Source organism: Meriones unguiculatus, chromosome 18, assembly GCF_030254825.1.
Source record: "Meriones unguiculatus strain TT.TT164.6M chromosome 18, Bangor_MerUng_6.1, whole genome shotgun sequence".
NCBI classification, from domain to species: Eukaryota; Metazoa; Chordata; class Mammalia; order Rodentia; family Muridae; genus Meriones; species Meriones unguiculatus.
In genome coordinates this window covers 43,535,240-43,558,999 of record NC_083365.1, presented here as the reverse complement: position 1 = coordinate 43,558,999, position 23,760 = coordinate 43,535,240, and the positions used below count along the sequence as shown (strand labels likewise).

At 39.6% G+C, this 23,760-nt stretch overlaps 1 protein-coding gene across 10 annotated transcripts in view; it reads left to right on the top strand.

The window, feature by feature from the left end:
• Nucleotides 1-23,760, top strand: part of Lrrc4c (leucine rich repeat containing 4C) — a 1,367,614-nt gene that overhangs the window by 1,144,006 nt on the left and 199,848 nt on the right. For 2 of the 10 annotated variants that reach the window (XM_060372133.1, XM_060372129.1), the window contains exon 1: nt 12,935-14,979. The exons of 7 other annotated variants lie outside the window; for them this stretch is intronic. The gene's annotated coding sequence lies outside the window, so the exon portion shown is untranslated. Of the gene's footprint in view, nt 1-12,934; nt 14,980-23,760 lie in introns of those variants that run through there. One more of the 10 variants, XM_060372125.1, reaches the window with a different exon arrangement.

Genomic DNA, 23,760 nt, shown 5'->3' with positions numbered 1-23,760 from the left:
CATCCCTCATATCTGCCCTCCACCCTTGTAACCTTCCCCACAAAAGGACTCCTCATCAGGACTCCTCCTGGTTATCCTGTTGCTGCCATGTGTCATGGGGCCCTTTCATGCGTTCCACCAGTTCACAGCTGATGCAGATTTTAGTGTCTGCCATCTCACTGCCTTGACTCTGGGCTTGGGTGGTAGTTGAGCTGAGGAGCATGTCAGCTCTCCCCCATCGGCACCACCAGGGCAAGTTCTCCAGCACTGTTCCACAAAGGCCACCCAGTGCTGCCATCCACTGCTCTCATGCCCTGGGTTGGGGGGTTCATCCACACCTGCCTCCAGAGCCAGCTCCGCTCTGTGGTCCAGTTGAGTACATGGCCCGCTCTGCCAAAGAGCAAAGGGCTGGGACAGCTCTCCTGCTCTCACAACCTCAGGGCTGGCTCGACACTGTCTCCATCATCAGGGTCAGTTCCACTGTGTTGCCCTGATGAGGCATAAAGCCCACTCACCTGTATGTTGCAGCTGATAAGGGGCAAGGACAACTCGCCAGGTCTCAAGACCCCAGACTGCCTCATGAGTGGAGGAGTGAGTGGGCAGAGGGCGTCACCCTCACACCCATGCATCTTTCCATCAGATGAATGTTGGGGTCACCTCTCTTGTGCCCATGACCTTGGGGCCAGCTCCCCTCATCCCCCTGTCCAGGCGAGGTGCGGGGCCAGCTCTCCTGAGGGCTTTAGTCAGCAGTTGGACGTCTACATTGTCCCAGCTGGCTGCCCAGACCAGGGACATCCCTGTGGCCCCTAGTCGTAATACGAGCCACAGACATTAACACTGAACCATGCCATTGCAAGGCCATGGACCTAGACATGGCCCCAAGGGCAGTGTGGGTTGAGACTTCACCGTGGCCTGAGGGGGCGGGACTGGCTACTCACAACAACAGAATGTTCCTCTCCACCTTCAGGTCTCAATTTCCATTTTTCTTCACTGTGCTCCAACTGTTTGGCTCCTCTTTCTCTCCCATCTGTCCCCTATGCATTTGCATGTTGTAGTGGCTCCCTCTGCAGAGACCACGTGGCTGGAGGGCCTCAAAGTGTGACAGATCACACTTGTGGCATGACAGTGGACAGGTCTATGGACAGGTCTTATCACGTTACTTGGCATGCTATTAGGTGGGTCTGTGTGTCTCCAGCCCATTAGTGCCGTGGAGTGGCAGGCTGATCTCTAGGCATCTCTCCCTGCCTGCACCCTGTGGCAGGTAGTGGGTGGGTCTTGGGATGCATTTCTTCTCCCTCTCTGCATCAGTGGTGGCAGGCCCAACTCTGTGTGCCTATGGCCCACCCATGCCATGCAGAAGCAGGCAGGTCTTTCTCTTTGGGCATAAATTTAATGTGCAAATAATTCATGCCAGAAATTATACTTAAAGCTATAATGGTTAGAAAAGATAGAAAGACAAAAATTCAGTCGCTTTAGTGTTCCCAAGATAAATAATTACGAAAAAATACATATATATATATAATATGGTAGAATATAAAGATCATGATGAAGATAAATCAATGCTGTACTTTTAGGGATTTGGAGGGAAAATAGTATGCAACTGGAAAAAATGTGGGGAAAGTCCGATTTGAAAATAACTCTGAGTAAAGGATAAGCATTTGTTAAGCAGAAATAGGATAGGGGAATGCTATAAATGAAAGAACTACTAATGCAAGAAGAAAAATGCTTTGGACCAATCCTATAAGCTGGAAGTCTTCTGGTTATACTAGTGAGCAGGGAACATTCAAATTGCTCACAAAACCTTAGAGAGCAAGAGTCTTTCACAGCAAGAGTCTAAAGATATATAATGTATTCCTCCCTATATCCTAATAGTTTGCAGTGAGGATAGGAATGATTATGTAATACCCATCGACACCTTACTTGTCAATATAGTGGTGAGGAGATGGGGGGGGTGGAAGAGGTAAGGAGGGTGTGGAGAGGAGAGCATGCTGACCCCAAGGAAAATGCGATCTCACTTAAAACACCAACTACACCACAGTTGACACCATACGGGATTCTATGGGGCCAACAATGTTATGTCGTGGTAGACTATTCTCCTAGTACCCTTGAAAACCTAGAGCCCATACCTATTCCCCTCTCCCTTGCAAAAAGAACTCAGAAACAACCTCATGAGTTTTTATCGTTTTTATTTTTCTTTATTTTTCAATATTAGGAAGTTGAGATGACTCGGTATTATATGCCTTCTTATCCAAAATCTCTGTGTAGTTAATAGCATGGCAAGCTTGGAGTCATATGAAAGGTAACTAAAGTGGATATAATCAACTACCTAATTATACTCTCTGATTATAGGCAAGGCAGTCATTGGATCTGGAGATGAATGGCAATACATTTGAAGTGCTCTGCAAGAGCTTGACACAAAGCAGGCACTTCACAGAAGTGTTCATTGCTCTGTATGACAGCTGCTGCTTTCTTCTATGTATCAGGTATAGGTCATGGACAGATGGAGTTGAAGGATAAGGGAAAGGGAGGCCTTAAGACCCTCTGTGCTCCAGACAGTGTTCAGAACATAGTGGAGTGAAACTGGAGTGGAAGCAGTTAGAAGGTACTCTTAGAAGAAGAAGAAAATGCCATAGTGGAACTTGATGAGCTGGTAAGAGAACAATATATGAGTGGAGTAGAGTAAAGAAAAATGCAAAATTGAAGCTCGTTTTGAGCATGAGAAACTAATTTTCACCTCACACCACAAAGCAAGCAAATGCCATATCTAGAGTTGCTATGCTTACCTACAGCAGACAAACTTACATCAGAGTGAAGGCAGTTCAAAGTCACACAATTTCTGGGAAAAGAGTGACCTTTGTAAAGATACCATACCTAAATTTTTATAGGATATAAAAGGGCAAAATGACATTTTCTTTAATAGACTTTCTCTAACAGCTTTAACATTCACTTCTCTTCCGATTTATATTGATAAATGTAACTCTTCCCTCCAGTCTGGTTGAATGAGATAGGTAGAAACTAGGATGAAGCATTGTCCAAACATCATAATGTGAAGTTCTCCATTTGTTATTCCTGATTTTTAAGCTGCTTTTTAAATTGTTTTGATTACGCTTGATGATTGGCCAGGTAGCATGCAGAGGAGAGAAACCTCAGTCACTGAAAACTTGGCTTAGACTATTTTAATAATAAGTGTTCTCAGTAGATGTCAGCAACTATGCTAACAATTGCATCTGTTCTATTTTATCTTCAGCTTTGTAGCTCTCTGGGTCAGGTGCCTCTGATTATTGCTAAGGTATTTGAGGTTTGTAGATGTTGCAGAGACAAACAAAGCTAAAATCCTGAGCCCAGGCTGTCCTGCAGATACTGATACACCAACTAAGGAATATTCATGGAGAGGACCTAGACCCCCTGTTCAGATGTAGCCTATTGGCAGCTCAGTCTCCATGTGGGTCCCCACATGGAGAAGAGCAGAGATGCCTCTGTCATGGACTCAATTGCCTGCTCTTTGATCACTTGCTCCTGGCAATGCGGCCTTGCCAGGACACAGAGAAAGAGGATCCAGGCAGTCCTGTTGAGACTTGAAAAGCAATGGGCAGATGGCAGAGGAAAACTCCTCCTTTCAGTGGACTAAGGGAAGAGTACAGGATGGAAGAGGGAGGGAAGGTGTTACTGGGAGGAATTGAGGGAGGAAGCTTCAATCTGGACATAAAATGAATAAATTGTAAAAAAGGAAGAAAATATTTAAATAAATCACAAAAGAATAACTCAAGTAGAAAGGCTAAAAAATAATATAACATATTTCTAACCAGAGTGTTAGACTTAAGATCCAAACATTTACACAGATTTATATATGTAGAATAAGAAGTTTCTAATTTCTAAAACTCTAATTCTTATGTATTTTATGTTTTTATTTGATGACATGTAACTATGACCAGAGTTATATAAATACCTACTATTTATATAAGCACATGTTCTTCTTAAGACCCTGTGTTAAACCTTAGCACGTATACCTTTGACTTCCTGATGTCTTTTTTATTTACTAGTCATTCTTGAAACAATTTGTGTGTGCACGCATGTGTGTGTGTGTAACACCTGCTTTGTGTTGGTTACCATTCTATGAATGCACTATTAGCAAACATGTTAAGGATCAGGCTTCTATGGACTACACATTCTGCAGACAGGGATAAATAAATCTACTGATAAAAAGAAGACAATTGGTAAGGGCTCTATGGAAAATAATTAAAGCCAGTGGAGCAAACTGACCTGGGTGGTGACTGCAATTGCTTGTATAATATTTCATGTGCTCTCTTTGAAGATCAGAAGGATGGGTGCCCCAAAGAACAGAAGGAAACATGTGCAAGGCTCTATTCAGGCACAGAAGGAGCCCATGAAGAGGCCAAAGCGCAGGGACAGGTGATATGGATGAAAGGTTAATGAAAGGCAGAGAGGACGTTGAAGCCAGTCAGAGAATGACTTTACAAGTCAGTATAGGAAATCTTAATTTTACTTCTGGTACACTGGGCTACCTTTGAATGAACACTATTCTGTTTCACAAGAATCTATTTTCCTCAAAGACAGATCTGAGAACAACAAAGAAGTTAAAGATACCAATAAAAACTATTTTTACCTTGACTTTATCAGTTCATATTTCGTAGTGAAAATGAGCAAAAGAACCCTCAAATTCTTTCAGTAGCTTCGTTTCTAACTGAAAGGTAGGCTTTTTGACATGCCAATCAATCAGTGGATGCCATTAATCTGCATATTGTGTTACAGGGAGCTGCCATCCTTCTGACTTTTCCTTTGCCTTTTTTTAAATTTTTTTTTCTTCTTCTTCTTGGGAAATGAATTCATGTCATTTCCCTTTGAAATCTGTGGCATGTGACTGCACAGGCACTTAGAGGCACCCTTCTGTGACTGTAAGTTTAGTTTAATTATATTGCTTGTCAGCAGCACCTGAAGGGAAAGATCAGCTTCTGGGATCAGGGTCAGAGCTTTGAGTGGGAGGACCCTTGGGATACCAAACTTACACATGGAAAGTGAATTGAGCTGGGTGGATAGGGCTGTGTGAGAGGGCTCCTAAGATGGTTGGATAGGGTGAGTAATGCTGGCACTTTGGTTCTTAAATTTTTTGCTAATATTGTGCCCTGATGTGAAAAGAACATTTGAGCAAGTGTTTTTGTAAGATGTCATCGGTTTCACCATCGAATCTGATTTTGTGAAAAATGCGCTTAGAAACTAGGTGAACATTTTTTTTTGATGTTGGATTTAGAGACTAATATGTTTTGTAAAAGGCTGAATACTGTCAATAATACTATTTTGTTGTCTTCTACATGAATGCATGTGTCCAGGAAGAAATATTCTGATGAAAGTCTAAAATCTGAGTGCAAAGGTTTAAATGTGCTTAACTGAGAGAATATTAAACTTTAATACATCTTAGGACATCAGCATCAATAAATACAGAGTGCTTTGATATAATCTTCCTAACTTTGTATTTTGCCGTGTTTTTATGTTAACATGAAACCAAATAAACATAATAAAAACATTGAATAATCTAATTATAAAAATGTAGGAAATAATTAATCACCAATTAAGGGTTTTTATTATTTTGTCTTATTTTGTTGCATTGCATTACACCGGTTGCACTAAATTTATCTGGCTAATAGAACAGTCCCAATATGGTGATTCCATCCTTCCTATTTTACTACAGTAGACCAAAGAATCATTGTTCAGAAACAACATTTAGAAACTGCAGATTTAATTTAAACATACCTTGAAAACCCAGCAGTGGCCGGGTGTCCTATTCTCCAGGAACTTTAATGAAAAAAAAATTAGCATCTATGGTCTACAGAGAATTATTTATTGAATCACATTGCTATGAGAGTTAGGCATAGTGTACAAACAGAATGTTACATGTGGTTCAAACACATGCACACATAACAAATATGCAAATCAATATTATTTTGCACATTCCAAAATTTAGTAGTTCCTATATCCATCGCACCCTCTTCATGCACAAAGCTGATAGCTTTGATTAACTGCCCATGAACTTCAATATTCTCCTCATGGTTCTTCAGGGACCCAAGAGCTCCCATTCCTCTGAAAAGACTTCTGCACGTGTCTCCTGCAATGGTTTTAGTAAACCTCAAATTTACAAAATCATTCCTTAATTCAATATCCCTAAAAATTAAATCTTTTTACCTGGATGATATCTGTGACTTCATCCTCTTATACCACAAATTCCTCTGAGGCTCCTGCCTGTACCTGAGTTTTTTTCTGTTACACAAAGACACCTGCCTAATTCAAACTCAGATCTATAAAATTCCAGACTTGCTGGTCATGGTTCAAAGCCATGGTTATTCCCTTATATCACCCTTTCTCTCATTCTGAAAATAGATAGCATCACCAATCTACTGAAGATACATGCATCTCTGTGAGGAGATGTAAATCACTAATGTCTTATATAGCTACAATATAGAGTTCTCCAATATAAGCAATGAATATTTGTCCAATATACAAATAGACTAGTCCGAATTAAATTGCTAGTGCTTATGTGCAAATTTTCATTTAATATCCACTTTTATGAAGGAGGAAAAGACCTAAAGGTTTATATAAAAAAAAACCTGAGAGAAAAAAAAGAAGAAAATGCCATAGGAAAAAAAAAAAGAAGTGAGCTTTATTCTTTATTTATTAAAATTCCTTAACTTCAATATTTGCTAAATAAAATCACAAAAGAATCAAAGCATATTTTGTATGAGAAATTCCTGTGATCATTTTTAAGTATATCACCTTAAATCAACAAAAAAATATTATATTTTTTGTAAGAGTTGATGTTTGTGCCATAAAAAGTTGTTATTCCATTGAAAACTTGAGTTTCTATGAAAAAAGAACATAAAAAATCTATTAAAAATTCATTCTGGAAGATTGTGAATTGATGATTATAGAAAAGTATCACACATACAATCATTGAAATTCACTAAGTTTTTGCTTTGTGCAGAGACCAAATCTTTGAACCATACTTGGTCCTCACCTGTTGCAATAATATTAACTTAAATTTTTACTGATTTTATAAACTTGAACTGCTGCTGATGGACTGAGAAATTCTATATCAGTCAAAAGACTCTCATGTAACATGGTTCCAGATTGTATAAATCATATTTCTTTATATTCATCAGGCTTATTTATCTAGAGTATTGTTTTACTCATGTGATAAGTATTTTCATTTTTCTGTGTCAATATAATAGACTTTTTTAAATAATAAGAACCTCATTCAGGACATTTTTCCTCTTAAAAATGTTTTGCACATTGTAAAGTGCTTGCTGTATAAACATGAGCTTGGTTCTCAAGAACCCTTAAAAACATGGGAGTTGTGGACTCAGAAAGAAGAGAATCTCTGGGCTTTCTGACTGTAGACTCAAGTTCTAATTTCAGTGAAAAAAGTCTGTGAAATGAACAGAATATCCAAATCATTTTCTAACCCCTGAGTACGCACACCCAAACACACAGTCCCACAGAGTCCCTAGGTACACACACACACACAAACACACACACACACATACACATGCACCCTCTCTTACATACAGAGAGCTATTGAGGATGTCTGAGGCTTCATGCTTACCTCTGACTTTTACACCTATATTCTCATGTGTGCATATTCATATACACCTCTGTGAGGTTACTACATACCTGTGAGAGTAAGCTAATGGTCCCTTCTTGTCAATCCAGCTCTTGCCGCTTTTCTTCTTCCAGTATTTTGAGCACATTATATGATTACTTCCATCATGTGTTTGCATATGTATGTGTGTTAGATGTGTATGCATATAAATTTGCATGTACATGTGTACTCATACACAGAAAGATTGAGGAAGTGTCTCCATTGTTCAGACTGACGTATACATTGTAGGCTTGATGATGGGCTCATTCTGTATGAAGTGATTTGCTTTGTGCTAACAAAATTAACAGATTTGATTCACACATGGCATCTTCAAAATGCTTAACCTACCCTGACTCCCCTTCTGACTCTTGAAAAAACAACAAACAAAACAAGCAGCTAAGGTCATGGAATATGTACTATGCACCAATTAATTTGAAACTATATATTTTCTGATAAATTCATGCTTGATTTTTCTTTATGTTAATATTTCAATGATCGTAAGAATCGTTTCATTTTCCAATACTTTACTAAAATACTGATGAAAATATTAGATAAAATAAGAATGATGAGGGTATTAATGTTGCACAATTGTACCATAATTACAAAAATAACCACTTGTAGTGTTATATGCCTATAGGCTCACTACTGGAAGTGAGGAGAGGCAGACCAGTCAGAAGTTCAAGGTCATCCTCCACTACATAGTGTGTTTTGGGTCACTTGTCTTAAAAAAAAAATTGAAGACATATAGATAATTCCCTAATACTGTAGTCTTGGATATCCATTCATACAATAATGAGAAAACATATAATAAAATGCTCTTGTAAAATCAGTCATGGGCTGGTAGGTAATAAAGAGACATGAACAAGTCATTTCTATACACAGCAAGAATTTGTTAGCAGCCTCAGTATCTGAAGGGAAGTAACTCTGCCTAGCCAGGCATTTATTTCACTTTCTCTCTGAATTCAGCAGCCCTGAAAATGGTACTACAACGGTGCCTATTCTATAACGTTACTGAAGTTGAGAGTAGAGCTTTGGTAGGGAGGTGTGACCTGCTTGGAACCAAGCTTGGAACTTTAAGCCGCCATTAAATACTAGTTGTTGTTTTTTTTTAAAGATTTATTTGTTTATTCTATATACAATGCCAGAAGAGAGCACCAGATTTCATTATAGATGGTTGGTAGCCATCATGTGGTTGTTGGGAATTGAACTCAGGTCCCCTAGAAGAGGAACTAACGTTCGTAAACTTTGAGCTGTCTCTCCAGCTATTTTTTTTTTAATTTTGTTTTTTTATGTATATGAGTGCTCTACCTGCATATACTCCTGCATGCTAAAAGAGAGCATCACATCCCATTATAGGTGGTTGTGAACTACCATGTGGTTGCCAGGAATTGAACTCAGTATCTCTGGAAGGACAGCCAGTCCTTTTAATCTCTGAGTCATCTCTCCAGCCTGAAACTCTGCTTTTGTTGTTGGTATTTGGAGGTGACAAGGGGACCTAGAGCTGCCTGGTGCATGCTTAGCACATGATTTACCACTGAGCTACATGCCCCAGCCTCAAAACAATCTCTGGTTGCTGTTGCCTTGTCATTTTTGTTGAGGTGATCTCACTATATAGGCCAAGCTCACGATCCCTCTGCCCCAACCTCCTGAAAGCCAGGATTACAGGAGTGCACCATTACACCCAACACTCAAAACTATTGTATGTAAAATGTGTGTGTGTGTGTGTTTTCAGCCTTTAGGAAATTCTTTTCCTTCCACCTTTTTTTCCCAAATACTAGTTGTTAAGACAAATATTAAAATCCAAGAGAGAGCAAACAGTAAATCTCTATGGGGTAAATGCTGCTAGCAATAATAAAAGGAATATATTGGAAATAAACTACTATCTGCAAAAGTACTTTGGCTTTAGGATCCTCATCTGTATTGCCAGGGATCTGGGAATATACGGTTGTTGCTCTGCGTTTTTGTTCTGAGGCAGTGTCCATATTATATTGCCTAGCAGTACATATGCCCACAATGGGCTTAACTCACATCATTATGTATAAATTACAAAGACAGGCTTGATATGATTATTCTCTGTTTATATGGAATTGAAACTAGAAAAGAGAACTCTCAATATTTGCACTATAATATGCTCAGACCTAAAAAATATACTGTGCAGAGTTTATAGGTTCCATGGCAGCTCAGTCTCCAAGGGGGTTCGCTGGTAATTGGAACAGGGGCTGTCTCAGGGACTCAGTGGCTGGCTCTTTGATCACCTCCCCCTGAGGTGGGGCAGCCTTGCCAGGCCACAGAGGAAGACAATGCAGCCAGTCCTGAAGATACCTGATAAAACAGGATCAGATGAATGGGGAGGAGGTCCCCCCTATCAGTGGACTTGGAAAGGGGCACGGTGAAGATGAGGGAGGAGGGAGGGACTGGGAGGGAATGAGGGATCGGGACACGGCTGGGATACAGAGTTAATAAAATGTAACTGATAAAAAAATAATAATAAAATAAATAAATAAAATAATAATAAAAATACTGTGAATTGACAGAACAGTCTACATCTTTTAAATCCAATTACAAATAAAATATGCACATTCTTATTTTCTTTATTTTTAAACAAAGTTGCTGGATTCATGCTATTTACTGTTTTGTATTTCTGATTACAAGATGTTGTCCCCTGCTGTTTGTTAAAGATTGTACCAGTTAGAGTCATCAACCCAGAAAGAAATAAGACAGTTTATCTTACCCACATGTCTAAACATCGGAAGAAAAAAAACATGTGGTACTCTATGTATCCATAAAAGAAAACCACTGTGGTAGCATCACACTCTCTCTTTTTAAGTCAGCTCACCCCAAAGATCTTTATTTCTAGACAGGATTTTGAAAAGAAAAAGTACTGATGAATGGGAAGCATGAGGCTGTGATGATGACTTACTAAGCAATTATTCTTTTAAAGGAGAGCTTATGAAGAATCTTAAACACATGCATCTACTGAGCATAATTGACAGCCCTGATGCATGATTATCTCCACATTGGTCTTCACTACTGATTGCCCAGGTGTTCTTTCAGGAAGGTTCCCCTTTTGACCCTTTATTTCAGTCCTCTTTAACTACGGTCACCAACCAGCAAATACGGCAGTCTATAGCACTGCTATTTTTATAAACAGCTAAAAACTCAACTCTGAGGATGCATACTACTAATAAAAGCCTGGGTGTTCATGACTGTCTTCTGTGACTGCATTCTCTCCATGTTACCAAAACCTAGAAATTTGTGCAAAACTGGAAGAAATGAAATGGACTGGATCTCTGGGTTGAACATTTGGCTGTCTTTTACCAAATATAATTTGAGAGTTCACATTGTCTCCCTTCAAAATATTTCAGGAAGTTGTTTGAATATTAGATAAAGTGATGTCTAAAATAGACTGCAAAATACCATATCTATGTATGATTAGTAATTCGATTAATAAATGACTTTGAATGAAGATAGGCATATCAAATAACCGATTCAATGTCTTATAGAGCAAACAGGCAACAGTGGCCATGTAACTATGCAATGCGAATCTAGGCAGAACTGGGATATCTTTCTTTTTCTGATTTCCTATTTAGCACTGGTCCTTTCTTGTGTTTTATTTGAGAGAATACTTGACTTTAAAGGGTGTTAAACATGTCTCATAGACAGAAAGTTTACCCCACTTTGAATAAACAAGATGTTGGTCTTCCTCTGGCTTTCAATTTCCCTATGAAGAACATTTGGATTCCAAAATCTCCCAGTTTACTTCTAAACATGTGGGTCAATCCCTCTGAATCCATCCAGAGCATCTTTGTGAAGTTTTTTCCAAAGATTTGCAGGTGGATAAATGCTGCTTAACCAACACAAACTGAAATTATAATCAGTGGCCTACTAGTGTTTATGAACCATGCCATGCAAGACCCATTTGAGCATAAAAGCATTAACTCTTCCACAAATTCACATTGTATATGAGTTACAACTAGGTCAGAGCTCTCCCCCCCCCAAAAAAAAAATGCTGAGACAAGGGTGTGTTTTCCCTTTCAGGTAATGACATCTGAAATCCATGTTACAGTTTCTCCTTTATCTTCAAAGAAATGTATAGATATAAATTTTTCGAAGTCCAAAGAACTAAAGATATAGTGTATTTCATAGAATACATAATATATTAGCATTAATGTCACAAAGAAGAGAAAACTATCTGGCATGAACTTGGATAGACCTCAAATGTTCCTGTAGAAGCACAAAAGTTCTCTTCTCCCTGTCCTGCTAACCTGTTATACTTCTATTTTCATTTAATACTGTTTTGAGTCCAACAGCATATTTTGAATGCTAGAAAAGAAGAAAAAAGCCTAAATATCTTTACTGGGAGAAGATGAAACAAATATTTATTTACCTTCATCTTCTTCACGCATGATTTCTAATTGTTAGAATCGTCATTGTCATTCTTGATTTCATTTGTTCTCCTATCTCAAATTAACATGCTTGTCAGACATAAAACGAGTGACTTTAGCTCGTGGAAAGAGCTTTGTGATCATTATACGGCAGAGAAAAAGACAAAATAAATATCTATTTATATCATTGTTTTGTGGTCCAGGTCCCTGCTTCTTAGGAAAGGCAGTTGAATCGAAATGTGCCAAGCGCTCCTCTAACACTGGTTGATGGAAAAGCCCCTATCCAGGAGCGAGGGATGCTGGAATTGAGTTGTCTTGAGTTGTCAAGCTGTCCCGAATGTCTTGTACAAACTGAACAGGCCAATTTACTGCAACACTGCATAGACTGAAGGCTCCTATCTCGCCTTTACACTTGTTTCCTCCTGGACAGATTACCCTGTTCCCCCACATGTCCCCTTCCTCTCGGCTCCTGAGCTACCCAGGATTTCTCCTGATAAACCAAGGAGCAAAGCCTTAATCCCCACCTTGGGACCAGCCTTCTGGACTTCCCAGAGAGGCTCTTAACCGTTTAGTCTGAGAGCAAAAGCTTTGTGTTTATTGATAATTTTGAATCCAGTGGTGATTTGACTTCAACGTGTTCTCCTTTGTACCTCAAAACTGTCTGCTTTCGGGATGAAAACCGGCAGGCTTTAAAAATTAAAAATAAAAATGACATCTCCTACACAGCCTGAATTTCTTTCCTAAACTAGCCTCTGACGGTGTGCGGCTGTTTGAAAACAGCGTTCTTCCTACTCTCTCCGCCAGGTGGCAGCAGTGCCACACCTCAAAGTCTCCAATCCCCTCTTCCCAGACTTTAAGTGTTAATACAATCGACCAATCACTGCAAAGATGATGGGAGGTAATTGGGTAATTGTATTTTACTGATCTCTAGCGGAGAAAGGGAATGGGAAAGGGGCAAAAAAGGAGGGCCAGGGGAGGGGAAGGGACTGCAGTCCGGGAACGTTTTGGGGGAGCTAGGACCCTAAGGAACAGGACCTGGCATTGGTGGAAAGTCTAGACGGGCAGGAGCTGCCCACCGCTCAGAGAGAGCTTTCATTTATCTGGGAAGGGAGCAGACGGAGCAGAGAGGGAGAAGACAGAGTTCACGCCGAAGTGGATGGAAGGGGGTTCGGGTTTCCGCGGCGCGGGGAGTCGGGAGCCCGGACCATGGCGCTGAGAGCGGCGCGGAGCGGCTGCGCGCCCCAGGACGCGCTTCCTCGCGGAGGACCAGCGGGAGTCCGGAGCCGCTGCGCAGAGGAACCAACTTGTGGCTCCAGACCGTCCCCAACGCAGCTGGAAAGGAGATCAAAGCTGCAGTTTCATCCCTGAAGGATGCGAGGAGCCAGTGATTAGAGATCTTTTTTTTTTTTCTTTCTATCTTTTAACGCTCTTCATTCCTGTTTATCATTACACCTTTTTTAAAGGAAAAAAAATATATGTGTGTGTGTGTTTCGTTTTGTTTTATTTTTATTTTTATTTTTTATTTTTTTAATTTATCTAACACCACGTCAGTCCGTTCACTGGGCTCCCCCTGTTTGAAATAAAAGCCCAGTCTGAACTTCCACCACCGCCGCGGGGACTCCAGATCTGCGGCCGGCTGATGGAGAAGGGGACACCCGAGCTAGCCGGGGCTGCTGGCGTCTCCCTGGTGACCCCCGCCGCGCTCGCCCAGTTCAGCTCTACCTGGAGGACCTGGACCCAGTGGGGGAGGGGACCCAGCAAAAGCCACCCGGAGCCTTAAAAAAAAAAAGTAGCTGACCGGGGGCGGAACGGGTTTGTTCTTGACAGCTGACGGAGCCTTGAAATTTTCCTCCTCTACCTCCGCCCCCTCCCCCGCCCCTGCCCCCCGCACTCCATTTAACGTGAGATTATGAAATCGCAGAGGCGGCGGAGGGAAGACGACGGGATCTAACAGGGAGTTTGGAGGGGCGAGGGGGAAGGTGGCTGGCTGGGTGGCTGAAATCAAAAATCCAATTGCGCACTGGGTTGTGATGAGAAATCTAATCAGATCTTTGTCGAAGGGGCCGGCCGGAAGGATAGCCGGTGGGGGCAGTTGATCCCTAAATTCTCCGAAGGGAAAGCTGGGGAAGGGAATCGAGGATGTAAAGAAAAGACTTTTTGTTCTTTTTTTCTTTTCTTTTCTTTTTTCTTTTTCTTTTTTCTTTTCTTTCTTTTTTTTTTTTTTCATTTTTTTTTTAATCCTGGAGGAGGTGGCTGTTGGATGCCTTGCTAAAATGAAGGATGCGGGACGCAGCTCTCTCTTGGAGCAGACCGCAGAGGATAAACTGATGGTGCCAGCGAGAAGAAAGAATGAACCTTTTTCTTGTGAGACCTGGATCGTAACATAAATGTGTATATGGCCACACGGGGAGCATTGGGGGAAAATGAAATAAGCTGATGTCAGACCTGCGGGGTTCTAGTGTGTTCTGACATAAATAAATAATCATAAAAAAGCTGTCCCCCTCCCCCAAGGATGTTTGGAAATGGAGAACTGAGGATTCACAAAGAAAAAGTGTGCTCGTTTTTCTCTTTAAAGGAGAAAGTACGCCAAGGAGATATTTTTGGAATGAAAAGTTTGGAGTCTTTTTTTAGGAAAGTAAAGACCTGATATATATTTTTTTTCTTCTTAAATTTCCCACAAGAGGAAAGGAAATTAATAATACATATTGCAAAAGAAATTTCACTGAAGAAAAGTTGACCGTTGAAGAACGAAGCATTGATTGGGAAAGAAATCAGCAGAGGACTCTTGGATCGGTGCCCGTGTTGACTAAAATTGAAGGATAATTGCAGTTGGATTTTTTTTTTTTCTTTCACCACCAACCTCCTTTTTGCTTTCTTTCTCCTTTTCTTTTTGGTGTCAAGACCATGCCTTCTTTCTTGTTCTTAACCACCTGGATTTCCCTCGGGATGTAGCTGTGCTGAAATACAGTGAGTGATCCTAATTTTCTTATTTATCGGTGAAGAAAATGTTCATTAATTTAGTTTTCTGGTTCTCCTCCCTCCCCCCTCCGCCTTTACTGTGGTTTTCAAGGACCCAGCTATTGAGGGAAAAAATGAGGCACAGGGTGGCCCACGCAGTTGTTCCATCAAGCTGTGCTCCCTGATAAGCTGGACTGCTATCATGATGCAGGTTGTCTGCATTCTAGGCAAATGCCTTTGCAAATGTTCAGTATGGAAAGCCGCTGCAGTGTGGGGTGCTGATGCAAGTGATTGACACTCTAGAATGCATTTAAGTTACAAGGAAACCTCAGAGTTAGAAGCACAGATGTTGGCTATTGGAAATCGAAGGGACCCAATTTAAATTTCATTATCCGACCTGACACTGCAGATCAACAGAATGTATTAACACAAAACTATGACACTAATGCTGGTGAAGAATGGCTTCTGGCTAGTGGGTATGAGGGAATGGCATGACAGAGGAAGTGGGAGAGCAAGAGCCTGCTGCACTTCCCACAGTCTCCTGCACTCCCTCATCCAAATGTGCTCCTTGCATCCCAGGGGTCTTCAGTGCAGAGGTGAGACTGAAACAAGGAAGGTCCGTCCATTCACCCTACCCTGGCAATTTCAGATGCCCTTAGGTATCAGAGAAACTGCACACAAACTGTAGAGGACTTGGGTGTTTGGCATAGACTTTACCCGGAACCCTCCAAAAACATGTAAGATACAGCTGCTGAGAAAAAGGCAGAAATTTAGCATCCTTTGGTAACTTAGAAAGGAAGACCAAAGGAAAGATTAATGTATTGAGCACCAAAGCTTACCATGGTCCTGCATTGCTTTGAAGTGAAGGAAAGAAGGCAATGAAAACAAAACAACACAAAAGTTAATAACAATTAAATAAAAGAGAATGTTGCAAGTGATTGGAGAGGCTGGGGCCTGCAGGATCACCTCCTCTCTCAACTTCTGTCAGTGTCTTGGAGCTTGTCTGCTGTACAGGATGTTCCCACCCCCACCCCTGACACCTTTCTATACTCCTTTCTGGAGCCTTCTATTAGAATCATGAACTCACGCAACTTTAGGACCAGATCAGACATTACATGCAAACCAAAGAGGAAACTGTGGCTGAGAGAAACCATAATTGTTTGGTTAATGTTCAAGAGTCTAAGACAGGTGACTCACACAAGATCCAGAGAAACAGACAAGTTTTGAATCCAAATTAGGAAGGAGTATGGCACAAACAGGATGATCACAGCTGCCATTTTTATTCAGAGGTGAGAGAAAGGCACAGTGGTCTAGAGAAGTTGAAGTAAACTTTTGCCAGTGATCATAGGAGCCCTCTCCTCTCCCCTCCTCTCCTCTCCTCTCCTCTCCTCTCCTCTCCTCTCCTCTCCTCTCCTCTCCTCTCCTCTCCTCTCCTCTCCTCTCCTCTCCTCTCTTCTCCTCTCCTCTCCTCTCCTCTCCTCTCCTCTCCTCTCCTCTCCTCTCCTCTCCTCTCCTCTCCTCTCCTCTCCTCTCCTCTCCTCTCTTCTCCCGTGTTCTCCTCGTCTGAAGAGGAGAGTCTCCTCTCCTTTTGTCTGATCTCCTTCCTTTCTCATGGCTCACAAAACTCTGGCTTTAAAATATTTAAAATCCCAGAAGATCCACAAGTCTGAAATATCCCAAAGGGGATGGAAGGCAGCCCTCCTGGGTACTCTGTTAGCACTGGGCGTGTTTATTGCTGTGAGTGGTAGACTCTAGAGAGTCATTAAGAGACTGTGGAGTTAGATTTATATCAAAGAAGTGATAATATAAACCTGAAACACCCTGCTAACAGAACCTGAGTCTGTTCTTTTGCTCCCATTATCTGTTCTTATCCCTTTTATTACTCCTTAACTAAGGTACCTACAGCCAAGCACTTCCCTAATTTATTTTTCTAGGCACATGTTTTGTGTTGGGACACACAGATGCTGCAGGAATTTACCAATCAATGAAAACATGCAAACTTACTTTCTTCCAGAGCTCTATGGAGGCTTCTATATATTTTGCTATTCTCTCTCCACCGCCCATGTATGTGTGTGTGTTTGCTATGCTTTACATGGTCACTGTTAATTTGCCACTCTTGGTCATGCAATGACTCAAGTTATAAAAGTTGATCAGCCGCAACTTAGTACAACTGACACAGAAGTAAGAGGACAAGAAAATGTTACTTACATCCAAGTAAATGATGTTTACTTTGTAATTCAGCTTCACTTTGTCTGGAAAACCTGTCTTGCAAGGTTTGATTCAAATCATATATATGTACATATACATATATATAATTTTTCTCAATAGTGAACACTATCCCCATTTGAGGACACATTGCATTTTTTCCTCTTCAACAATGTCATGGCTTTTCTATTCCCCTCCCTTCTTACACGAACAGGTAAATGTTCCCAAGAGGAAGAAAGGTAAGAAAAAGAGTCTGGTTTAAAATCTGTGCTGGAATGTAGCTCCCTCTCCTCGAACTGATCAGGCATCTGAAGCTGTTCCTTGTGAAGTGATTTAGTTTGCCAGCTTTATGTGAAGGTGCTCAGGCTGAACCTGAGGATCAACTCCTTTGGTTTGGGAATTAGTTGGCTCTGCAATTTATACCAGTTGTTCATGGACTGGGAAAGAAATCCTGGCCATGGTGGAGGTGGACTCCTACCTAATAGCTGCTTCAACTGAAGTTGGCCACTGAGTGTATTTGTGGGTAGACTGGTATACACAGCAGTCTGCTAAGGACCACAGACCCAGAAAGCTACAGCTTTGCACTCATTTTAAAGACATATCAAATTTATTTTTTCCTCTAATCTAATTGCAACAGTCTGTAGACAACATTTACAATTTTTCTGTTTCTCATTTTTTTTCTTTTGCTTGTGGATTAGGAATAACATCTAATAGGTTGGTAAATTAGATTTTTTTTTAATCAGACGTAATGTGTTGCAAAGCCTCATCACAATAGGTTCTATCTCTGGATGTCTGTCTGTCTGTCTCTCTGTCAATCTTGTGTATCCACTTCAATCTTGTGTATCCACTTCCTAAGGATGAATGAAGCCTGACCAAGTACGTTAAGGGTCTGCTGGTTACACTAAAGCATAGTGACTGTGATGCTGAGTTTATAATCCTTGTAAGTTTTCCTTCCAAGGTATTACCAGAATAGATTGTTTAAAACACATTATTTTATATATAAAATAATGCCTATGAAAAGAAATCTGAGCAATAAATATTAAATGATAATTTAGGTACAATGAAAGAACATGTTAACTGCTTCTACTTTATTGTGTGCTTTTAATCTTAAAGTTGCATAAGGTAATTTTGAACTTTAAGTGTCCTTGAATTATATATGCTATCATCTTGGTTTGGAATGCATAGAGACAAAAATCTTATCAAATATATAATTTAAATAAGATCATCATTCCCTTACTGCTATTAAGGCCCCAAGTTCCACGATCTGGAATCATGGGCTTTATAACAGGTCTAACTTTCAATGAATGTATTTACTTGTTAATGAAGAGGGCTCGATTAGTATATCGAGAAGACAAAGTAGCAGAAGTGCAATAAGTCTTAATATTAGCATGTGAAAAAAAACACAGATTTGCCTGTGGTCTAAGCAGTGGGACTTCACAGTGCTTTGAAATTTCCTTGTCTATCTTAGTAGTTCTGTTCTCTGACTGTTTTCTTCAGCAGACTTCCTAAGAACTTTCTTCCCTGTAACAGTAACAAAAAAGAATCTTACTCTTCAGTTACCATTACTGGTGATATCTACATCATATATGCAGACTGTGTATAATAATCTTGTCTGCTTGGTTTATACCTAATTAGGTTTTGATTACTAACTTTTGAAAAAAATCTAAAATCTGAAAGGTTTTGGAAAGCCCTCCTAAGATTCATGGTTTTCACTTCCCATTAGCATCAATGAAAATCTAATGCAGAAATGCTCAACATTTGCTTAAATTTACTATTGTATGTGTGTGTTTTTTCTAAAAATGACAAATCAGGAGGAACTTGGATGCTTGTGTTAAAAGAGAACTCAAAGAGTTAGCTTCACTGGGCCACATGAATTATACATACCATTTAACCTACTTCAACCTATGTGCTTATCCTTAAATTAGAGGTAAGATAATCACATGAAACTGGCTGCCAAAAGAATAAGTGACTCGGGTCTCCTTATGTTATGTACTGTAAGCATTCAATAGTTCCAATTTAAATTGATTATATCTGTTCTATGTTCAGGTAATGTGTGGTTTGTGGAGGACTTTGTAGAGGGGAAGAGTTTCATTACAATTCACTTGGGTAACACAGACAGAACTAAATTTGAAATATCAGTGTGTTTTGGTTATAACATCTTGACACAAACCATAGTCATCCGGGATTGCGGACCCTCGGTTGAGGAGTTGTGTGATTAGATTGGCATGTGGCTATGTTGGTGGGGCATTTCCTTGATTGTTGGTTGATATTAAAGAACACAGCCTACTGTGGAAGGTTCCGTTCTAGAACAAGGCCTAGTCAAGGGTTGTATAATAAAGTAGGCTGAGCCAAAGGGACCAAACCAGGAAGCAACATTCCTCCATGGTGTCTGTTACCTTTCTTTCTTCTAGGTTAGCACTTTGATTTATGTCTTGACTTCCCTGGAATGTGGACTATAACCTATAAACTAAAATAAACCCATTCCTCCCCAGGTTGCTATTGGTCATGCTGTTTATTGAAGCAACAGAAATACCCTCCACTCATGCAACTTTAAAACACACTTGGAGGAATCTCAGTGAAATATCAGCCATCAAAGATTGTGATTATACTTTTTGAATTATGAATAAAATACAGTGTCCATGTATATTTTGGCAGTATTGTACAGAGCTTTATTTTCTGTGATAATAGATACCAAAAATTTCTTGGTGAGTAATATCTTAGAAGACTCTCTAAGGAGGTATCAAGAAGCTACTGTGTCTTCATTTTATTCAAAATTATTTCATTCAATAATCATTGATTATTGAAGCTGAGACAATATCCTAGTAACACTCTCTCTGAGGAAATAGACTGTTTTTCTCTGTCATATTCTAAGCACCTACGAATACCTGCATCCAAAAACCAGCCTTTTGATGACTAACTGGGCTTCATTTAACCACCTACTGTAATTAATTCAAATGCGTGCACATACTTGTATGCATGGCACCCTTGTGGATGCGCGCACACACACACACAGAGAGAGAGAGAGAGAGAGAGAGAGAGAGAGAGAGAGAGAGAGAGGCATGCACAAACACACACCACAGGGATGATGGTTCTCAGGAATCTATAGAAGGTTAATAAAAAATCTTCATGAATATTCTGACTGGACACACAGACAGAGGGACTGAAGAATGTTTTTTTTTTTTAGAAACACTGAAGTCTGAATGTTATGTGATCTACTACATTTTCTTATTTTCTTTGTTGCCAGGAATGGACTGTGATATTTGGCATGTCTTATATTAGCTCCCTTGACCTTATAGTCTCTTCTCTTCAAAGAAATTTTTAAATAATGTTGCTTCAAGCACTAGTACCCTGATACTGAGTTCCTAGGTAACTTCCTAGGAGTTCAGGATTCCTGGGAATTAAGAGCATATAATGTCTGATGGCAGGAAATCAGTGACAAAGAAGTAAATGGGAGCATCACAGCATATTACCCTGGCAGGTAAAGAAGAAAAGTAAAGGATTTTCCAGGGACTTATGACTTTAGAATAGAAAAATACTGTATTCCAAGTTTGTTTCAGCACCTGCTAGTTATTTGGCTCTGGGTTGCCAGTTAGAACTAATAAACCTCAGTTTCCTACACTATAAAACTAGACATCCTTTCCCTTATCTTTATAGTTATTTCAGGAAAGCTAAGATATACGATACCCGATACTTGGACAGCACTCAGAGAGGACTCTAATAGTTCATTGTCTTTTCTATGAAATCCAGTTATTTTTCTGCATTTAACATATGATTGAGTGTTTTGTCTCATATCTGCTTAAATTGAAAAGGTGGAAAAATTTTGCCAACTTTCCTATCAAAGTTCATATTATTATTTTTAATATTTTTACAATATTAGTAAAATTATAATGAAGTTAATAAATGGTTTTAAAGAACACTCATGTGATATAGATATGCTTTTATTTCAAATTTGTTACAAGCTTATGACAGCTTCCTGAAGTTATCTAAATAGACACATTTTTGGAAGTTTTAGATGTCACTTAATAATGGCAAACATCATTTGAGAGCCATGTAATGAGTACCAGACAATATGTTCCGAATATAACACTTTTCACTTGAACTCTCACTTAAGGAACAGAAACAAAAAGAGGGTAATTGTGGAAGATGATTTAGAAATTGGAAGGTGAGGCTAGAAACAGGTGGCACTTATAATCACCTAAGCCCAAGATCACAATCAATAGATTCAAGCATGTTGTCTTGGTAACAAACCTGTCAGTTCACTATCATACAACCTGATATTCTGAATATTTTGACCGTGATTGGAACACATTGTTTTCCTCCATCTGTCACCAGGTGTCCTAGTTTTCCATCTACTTTGGTCACATACCTGGCATATTTTTTGTCATTCCTCAGTTACATCCAAGTGTGTCTTTAAGAAAGTGACCAAACCAGGTATGGTGGCACACACCTGTGAGTCAGCACTCAGGGAAGCAGAGGCAGGCAGATCTTTTTGAGTTTGAAGCCAGCCTGGTCTACAAAGGGAGTTCAGACAGCCAAGGCTACACAGAGAAACACTTGTCTTGAAAAAAAAAAAAATGACAAAAGGAAAGTAACTGCTTCTAAGAAACACACAGGAAAAGTCATGCTAATTCATTCAAGAGATCTATGGAGAAAAAAAAAAGCTTCTCAAAATGCTTATGATATTATCTATATATAATAAGATTAATGCTAATAACTTTGGGCTTTATAAAACAACATCTTATATACAAATTAGGCATATAAATGTGTGTATCTTATACAAAAGATAAGCCCATAAATGATAATTAATTATATTGAGTCTGTAGCATCAGATACCAGGATAACCTCTGAGTTTCTGAAGATATTTCAGAGGTTTGAGGACTTTTTCATTGATTACTTTCTTTATCCATTTCACTTAATCCTCCTCCTTTTTCTCTAAGTGGGACTTCCTCTATATTTCTGAGGGCTATTTACCTGTTTTGTTTAGAGAAATCCAACTCAATTCCTTGACCATCATACCATGTGAAGAGACCAAATCAAATTCCATGATCAACAATAGCTCCCAAACTTCCTTGGTTCTCATGAGGGCTTCATGAACTTCCTACAACTGAAAGAAATTGTTTCCCTTCTGGTAACTTACATATTTAAAGTGTCCAATAATGATATCTTTTTCATCTTCCTAACCAAGCAGTAATTGTAAACTCAGCTTCTGTCACAAAATTTTCTGTCTAGATTCCAGCATTATTCCTGTTTAATAATATCTTCCTATAGTATAGTCCATTTTTCAATTTCCTACAAGCATCACTCTAAAAAGTAAAGCTGCACAACATTTGTTTTATGGTCTTTGAGTACATTTGTAGACTAATACCCATGCTCTTCTCCTGACTGTACCATCTGACCAACCTAGCCATAGCTTCTGTTGTCTTCCTGCTCTTCTAAATGTTTCAGTCCTCTGGAGATCTCAAAGGCTAGCATTGACTTGAACTTCATAAGGGACACTGTCAAGGATATGCTCCATAGGTCAAATCTCAGAACAACTTGCCTCTTCCTGGACTCTTACCCAGCTCTCCTAGACCCATAAGGTGTGCTTTTTTTCTTCTCAGGAACATCTTGTTTATCATTGCCCTAGCTTTGTAATATATCTGCTTATTTGGCTAACCCCACTCAATTGTGGCATTTACTATTCCTAACTTGTACCAAGATAATAGCAATTTATTTGGGCAGAATCTGTAAACAAGTAATAAGACCTAACACAACCCTTCAGCCTGGCCTCTAATGTAGTCTATTTTAGCAATAGTTTTGTCATTATAATTACTGTCACACTTTTTCCTCTAGTCATCTGTCCCTAATCTGCATTATATATAAAATTTGTTATGTTTTTCTCTGCTTTTAATAACAGTAACCGTATACATATCCATAAGCACGTCTTAAAATACACTATCTGTACATTTCTACCATGAGTTGATACAGATAGATTGAGTAGCAATGATGCCTTAACCTGTGCAATTTTCTGAGTACACTTAAAATTCTTGTTTGGCCTTTTGAAATATTGAAAGTAGCCGTTTTGAGAATTCTGATTTTAACACAGGTATACAGATGTGTGTGTATATGTGTGTTATGTTTTCACTTACAGCTGTCAGTATGCTTATTGCAGATTTTGTCATGCACGTTCCTCGCAGGCATCAATCACGGACAGCATTACTTCTTCAAATGAAGTTGTTCACTGCACAGGATTCAAAGTTGGTTGAGGTTTGCCTTTCTCTCGAGAATGGCTACCACAAATGTTCTGAATTTCAAGCCTGAGGAACTCCTGTATACAAACACTTGCAAAGAGAAATCAGGGTGAAAGGTCTGAAGATCTTCCTATCAGAGTGCAGCTGTTTTTCACAATATATGCAATTTACTGAAAACAATTGCTTTGGCCTCATGATTTGAAATAGTGCCTTTTCCTTTCTCTCCCTAGAAACAGCCAAATATACAAATTCAGGTAAAGGACAATGGTACTGGATTAGATTGCACTGAGCTATGATGGAATTTTATTCTTCAATCATTCTAGATGAATTTCTTGACCATATTGGAATATTTACA